This window comes from Priapulus caudatus, unplaced genomic scaffold, assembly GCF_000485595.1.
Source record: "Priapulus caudatus unplaced genomic scaffold, Priapulus_caudatus-5.0.1 Scaffold535, whole genome shotgun sequence".
In the NCBI taxonomy this organism is placed as follows: Eukaryota; Metazoa; Priapulida; class Priapulimorpha; order Priapulimorphida; family Priapulidae; genus Priapulus; species Priapulus caudatus.
The window spans coordinates 267,021-273,766 of NW_014577596.1; the positions used below are offsets into that span (position 1 = coordinate 267,021).

A 6,746-nucleotide genomic window follows, 5' to 3' on the forward strand; every position below is an offset into this window, starting at 1 on the left:
GCGTGCATATAGGCTCGCACATACCTAGGCATGTGTCTGCACACGCGTTTGCATGCGTGCGTGCGTGTGTATTACACAGTTACAGTATATATATACCGTATTTACTTGTGTATAAACCGCGCTTTTTGTACACAACTTCAATTAAAAAAAATCAGGGGGTGTGACTTATAGACGAGGCTAAGAAATCTTGTTAATGTACCAATGTTTGTACCAATTTTTCAATGCAAAATATGGGGTGAGACTTATAATATACATGAATTATACTTATACACGAGTAAATACAGTACATGTAAAATCGTAATGAAATTCACGCGTTTATGTTTGCATGCTGACACGCTCATTGTGTATCATTACCGATTGCAGCTTTTTCCTCAATCACAGGGAAGAGTTTTGCTGTCGTCCTCTCATCCCAGCAATGCCCACCCCCTACATATTCAGTAAAGAATATGCCCCAACCGACTTATAAACAATCGTACTCCTACCCCAGTACATAAATCAATGCCGCCCCGGCCAGGGAGGTATGCGCTGCCGCTCTGAATAAATCTGTAATGGTAACAGTGGGTGTCGTGGGCTGCTTTTTCAGGGACCTTTGAAAACGTTTGAAGTGAGAATGTGGTGCGATAGCGCCCTGGCTCAGAGAATGTTAGGAATATTAAACAACTAGAACTTTTCAGTTGTCCGATCGGGCAACTAGGCAAGAGAATAACTTGTTTGACATAGACTTTCACTTGTCCCGGGCGATCGGACAACTGTTAGTGTCGAGGGCTGTTGTTGTTTAGTATTATGTTTATATTTTTATATGAGGTATGTTTAGGGGTAGGGTTAGAGTTAGGGATAGGGTACACTTCTGTAGTACAAGTCTGGTACACTTTGTGTATACATATATGTACCTCGGGTACATATCCGTAGTACTGGTACTAGTAGGCCCCCTACCTGATACGACAACAACCCCTTGAGCTTTACTGTCTGTCAAATTCAAATTCAAATTCAAATAAATTTTATTGCACAAATATCTCACAGATACGCGTTGTGTACGATTCAGTGTTTACTTCCGTTCCGAGTTCAATTATCAATCTTGAAAACATGCACGGCGTTGCAGCGACGGTAATGGTTTGCTCAAGCTAAATGGGCTAAATTTGGCTCGGGCTGGTTTGAGTCGGAGCGTTCACACGTACGAATTTGAATTTACTGTCGCAGATGGAGTCGTTGTCGTATCACTGTCACTACTACTACTAGTACTACACTAGGGCTGGGCGACTAGGGACAGCGCGTCTCCCATGGTACCGAATTGTCTCCCTAGAGGGGCCTTATTATTATTATTATTAATTAGGGATAGGGTTAGGGTTAGGATTAGGGTTAGGGTTAGGATTTGGGTTAGGGTTAGGTTAACTGATTTTATTAAGGCATGAGAATGAAAAATCCGGTTTACCGTCCAAGGAATTTTAAAAAGTGATGAGGCTTTTTTCATTATCATTATTCATTATTTAATTTTTCAGGCTGAAATACAGTGAAATACAGTACAGACAATAAACAATCTAGCCGCCCCTCTTTATTATTCATTATTTAATTTTTCAGGCTGAAATACAGTGCAAATACAGTACAGACAAATAAACAATCTAGCCGGCCCCTCTTTATTATTGCATTATTTTATTTTTTCAGGCTGAAAATTTTTTCATTTTTCACGTTCGGGAATTTTCGGTTTGAAGTCGTCATCTTCGGGTTTTTTCGACAAATCTTTATTCCGGCGCCCTGAATATGTCTAGGCGGTTAGAAAAGTGGCATGTACAAATCCGGACTGCCCCAAGCTTGTCAAAATCCATCAGAATTGCTGTTTAGGCTAAGTACACCTTGTGATTAGTCTATTAGTATTAGTATTATGTTTCAGTGAGGAGATTTTTTTCCAAATAATTGAATTTTTGGTAAATAATGACTTTTTGGGCGGGGACTAAAGCGGCATGGCGGGCGGTGGACGGTAAAACCGGATTTTTCATTCTCATGGCCTAATTGTTAATTAATAGGACGTGGATATTCGTCCGAGCATCGAGCAACCTGTTCGTATGCGCTATTCGTCCGAGCAGTTGCTGCGCATGCGCTGTTATGTTGTATTACATAAATGTAATATAATGCCAGTCTAGGGACTATCCTACTCGCTACCCTAACATCTAACCTAACTCTAATATTAATCACAATCTAACCCTACCACTAATTATTATCCGACTCGGTTCGCTTATATAGGCGGATGATAGTACCAAAACACTATCTATGGTGTATAACCACATAGCCAACGCATGTATGCAGGGGCGTCACACCCGTAAGCGGCTGCCGTAGCAAAAAACGCAAGGCAAAAAGCCTAAAAGCAAAATATCAAATAAATCTAAAGTAGCAAATAACATGTTTAGACGTCTAGATTTTAAAAATTGTATGCGGGGGAGACCCCCAGACCCCCCTTGCAACCATCTTCCTATCTCACGGGACACTAGAGGCCGTGCGCCTCGGCATGCTACTCAACAGGCGCATGGCGCAAGCAACTGCTCGAGAATAGCGCATACGAACAGGTGTCGGATGCTCGACGAATATCCACGTTAATTAATAATGCGCCATCTAGCGGATCACTATCTCTCCACTGAAACCTACTATTTCGCGACTTGGAGACGCGCTGTCCCTAGTGCCACCCTATCACTAGAGCTGAGAGGCAGGGTTCTCCCTACGTTGCGCAAACGGGCGCGCGCAGCGCCCCGTTTGGGAAAACTCCCCTGTTTGAATCGTTGCCGCCCCGTTTTGAATTCCTCCGCCCCGTTTAAATTCCACCACAATAAAAGTTTGCCAGCGCGGGAATCAACCCGTCAAGAATTGCCAGTTCGAAGCCAGACATCCGACGCGTGTATTTTTACCGTACACGCATGCACTGCAGACAGTACACAAGTTAACGCTGCACAATGCACAGTTAACCTGTCACTAACTGTACACCGACGTCGGCTATCTTATATATACAAGAACCCCAAATACCGTCTATGGTGTGGTGGCCGATTTTACGCATTAATTAGTCGTCACGGTAAAAATACACGCCCGCGGACCCCCTAGTTTCCCCCTCCCCCCTCCCCCTAGTTTTCCCCCTCCCCCTCCCCCTCCCCCTACCCTCCCTTCCCCCTGTTTGAATTTCATGCCTGGGAGAACCCTGAGAGGGTCTATGTCCCCCGGGGTACTGCCGGGACGTACCCTGGGTACGCGTCCGGTATACCGGAACGTACCCTGGTACTATCTAATATGCCGACCGTACCTCGCCTACTCCACTAACGAGTTCTAGGGAGTCGCCTACGCCTATCCCTAATCCTAACCCTAACCATATCAAATAGTGAGCCAGGGTACGTTCCGGTATAGCCGGACCGTACCAGGGTACGTTCGCGGCAGTACCCTGGGGACATAGACCCATATGACATCAATAGATACTATAATGTAACCCAAACCCAGGATAGGGTTACACGCGTCGCTATGGTTTTCTGTGGAGGAAATTCAGGGAACCCCTGAGTGAATCACTCAGGGCGGTTTGCTGTGCGTTTCAGAGACTAGAACTTCCAAACTGGCGTTTATTCTCAACGGCGAACCTTTCTCTGCTATCTTGGGAACTTACTATGTATCACAATACTCTGTATTAAACTAATAATAATATAACCTGTTACAAAAATTCGAAGTGACGAGTGCGAATATACTGAGCACGCATTTCTGTTGACCTGTGACGTACTTCGCGGTTTGAAGAGCGGATTCACCGACCAATCGGAGGGCGCTGTGTTTGGCCGATTGCTATGCGCATTGGGAATGCGTACGTCAGCAGGTCAACAGAAATGGCGCGCTCGAAAATATCGCGCGCTCGTCACTTCGAATTTTGTAACAGGTATATTAGTTTAATACAGAAGTATTGTGATACATTAGAAGTTCCAAGATAGCGGAGAAAGGTTCGTGTTGAGAATAAACCCAGTTTGGAAGTTCTAGTCTCTGAAAACGCACCAGCAAACCGCCCTGAGTGATTCACTCAGGGGTTCCCTGAATTTCCTCTGGACACAGAAAACCATAGCGACACGTTGTAACCCTATCTTGGGTTTGGGTTACATTATTGTATCTACACTATCACTATCTTATCTGATCTTATCAGTAATGAGAGTATCACTATCACTCACTCACTATCAGTATCACTATCAGGTACTACAGTACAGATATGTACCCGAGGTAGTTTTACTTTTTGGTTCAGGCCTCGACGCTTATTTTCAGATCTGGTTGTCCTGTCGGGCAACAAGAAGCAATTTTTACTTGTTCGAATTTTAATTTTACTTGTCCAAAATTTACTTGTGCAATCTATGACTATGAGCCGTTAATGTCCTCTTTTGGTTCAGTGCATATTATATTATCAGGGTGTATATTATAGAGATCTATATTATATAAAATACTCAGATATATATATATCATATATAACATTATATAATAGATGTGATATATATATATATATTTATATACTCCTGATATTTTTTCCAGTATTGCTCTGCGTGCATAATACTTAACTACACAAGGTGCCAGTTACTCTAGCATTCGTTAACATTGCATAATCAAAGGAAACATTATGCCTTTAACAGCGGCCAGACTGTGGTAAGGCGTAATAACTCGATTGCGAGTATTTACCAAGTAATACTATTACTAGTAATAGTAGTATTAGTATTACTAGTTAGTAGTAATATTAATTATAATATTAATAAATATAATGGCCACTCATTGTCAACAAACATTACTAATTAGAGTCAATTTATTCGCATTAGCGTGTCTACTTAATCATTAATACTGATTTACACAAGTAAAACCGAGTTTATAAAATAGTTTTATATTCAGGAATTGATAAACAAACGATCTTAACTTCCCCAAAACCAGCTTGAAACATGATAACTACAGCTTCACGCTACTCACTCATGGATACCGCAGCTGCCATCTTATTTCCCATGGCACCTCCGAAACACCGAAACGTATTAAAATATGTTCGTTGAAATGCATCTAAATTTAACAATATGTAGAAAAATGCACGTATAAAACTGGTTAAATTTTTATATAATAATGGTGAACTATTTCCACATATATTTCCACTTAAGTATATGCATAAGTATATATTTCGCCACATTTTGACAACGACAACGACATAAACTATTACACATTTCGGCATTTCGCCGGGCCGGTGGCTTCGCAACAACGCTAGATGGCAGCAGGCAACTATGGAAGCCTACGATGGAAGCCCTGAAACCAAAGCATATAGATAATATCAATAATATCTATAAGCTTTATATCTATAATCTTAATATCTATAGGTGTTTATCTATAGGCCTTGCCTGAAACGACATCCGACTTTTAGAGTTTCCGAGTTTTTGAGTTTCTGAGTTTTCGACTTTCTGAGTTTCCGAGTTGCTAATTAAGTTTTTTCTGCGCATACACGAAACCTGAAGCAGAGACAATAGAACACTAATAATAGAACATATATAAAATATGAATATAATAAAATATATGAAAAGGCATGCGCAGATGAAACTTAGAAACTCAGAAACACGAAAACTCAGAAACTCAAAAAGTTGGATTTAGTTTCAGGGCTTTTATAGGCAACAGAAACCACTGTATTACGAGATTAATTCCTATCGTAATTACGAATGTTATACTTATCATCCTAATTTTATTCTGTTACGCAGAGAGCCCGAAATGACATTAGGAACATTCTAAATTACAATAATAAATGAAAAAAATAAATAAAACGTAAAATAATATATTCCTCACTGAGATTCAAACCTGTCATCTCATCTGTCTGAGCCCCTCCTAGAAGGGTTACATGTTTCCTTAATCCGTCAATGTTTATAAATTTTCTCCCTTGTTCCCCATTAATAAAATAACTTGCTCCCTAAAATGTTTTACCTTATTGTGTTCCAACGATCCCGACAATTATTTTCCAGTTCTCTTCCCGAAAAATATTTGCCACTGTTCCCCATATTTGTTTGGTTTAGTAAAACCTCGCTAAATTAAACTCCCAAAAGAAGCAAAAAAATGGTTTGAGTTAGCAGGGTAGGTCTTGAAATTCAAGATATCCTATAATTGTGGGCCCTAATATGGTCCCTACAGCACACTATGTTGAAATGACCCTGAAATATTTCAAGGTTTGTTGTAAACAGTCTCAGAAAAATGTAAAAAATCACAGATGAAAAATCAGAGTTCCCTTGTTCCCAAACATCTAATCAGCAGTTCCCTTGTTCCCTGAAAATAATTCCCCTGTTCCCTGAATGCTATTGTTCCCTCCCTTGTTCCCTAAAACCCCTGGGAAGGCATCTTCTCTGCCTTTTGTGTAATGTTTCCCAAGTGAGTGATGACCTAGTGGATAACGTCATGGACGCCGTAGGCAGTGGGAGGATAGGTTCGAATCCAGATAGGCGCGAGATATTCCTTTACATTTTATTTTCTGTAATTCCTAATGTATTGTACTGTAAAAGTCATTTATACTTTCTACCGCTAGCAGCCGGAAGTTCGCTACGAGGGCGCCCGCCACGTAGTGGGAGAATCTAGAACTGCAAGTAGAAATGACGATCACCCTCTTTCCCGCGAAGCATGAGTTCCGTCACGTTTTTTTACCATTACACGTGTGTAGTAATAGAAGTAATCCTTCTTTTGAGGAGTTCTTCCTCCAAAGAAGTAAGGGAGTAATCCTTCTTTTGAGGAGTTCTTCCTCCAAAGAAGTA

General features: G+C 41.0%; 2 protein-coding genes across 4 annotated transcripts in view; one reads left to right on the forward strand and one right to left on the reverse strand.

The window, feature by feature from the left end:
* The window catches only part of LOC106811402, a gene marked incomplete at its 3' end in the record, with an annotated part of 20,375 nt that extends 15,449 nt beyond the window's left edge, over positions 1-4,926 (reverse strand). Inside the window, 1 exon segment of the mRNA XM_014814986.1 lies at positions 4,898-4,926.
* Positions 4,927-6,612: 1,686 nt separating this feature from the next.
* Positions 6,613-6,746, forward strand: part of LOC106811406 (telomerase Cajal body protein 1-like) — a 13,211-nt gene continuing 13,077 nt past the window's right edge. Inside the window, exon 1 of one of the 3 annotated variants that reach the window (XM_014814993.1) lies at positions 6,613-6,699. The gene's annotated coding sequence lies outside the window, so the exon portion shown is untranslated. Of the gene's footprint in view, positions 6,744-6,746 lie in introns of all 3 variants that reach the window. The other 2 variants (XM_014814992.1, XM_014814994.1) reach the window with 2 other exon arrangements.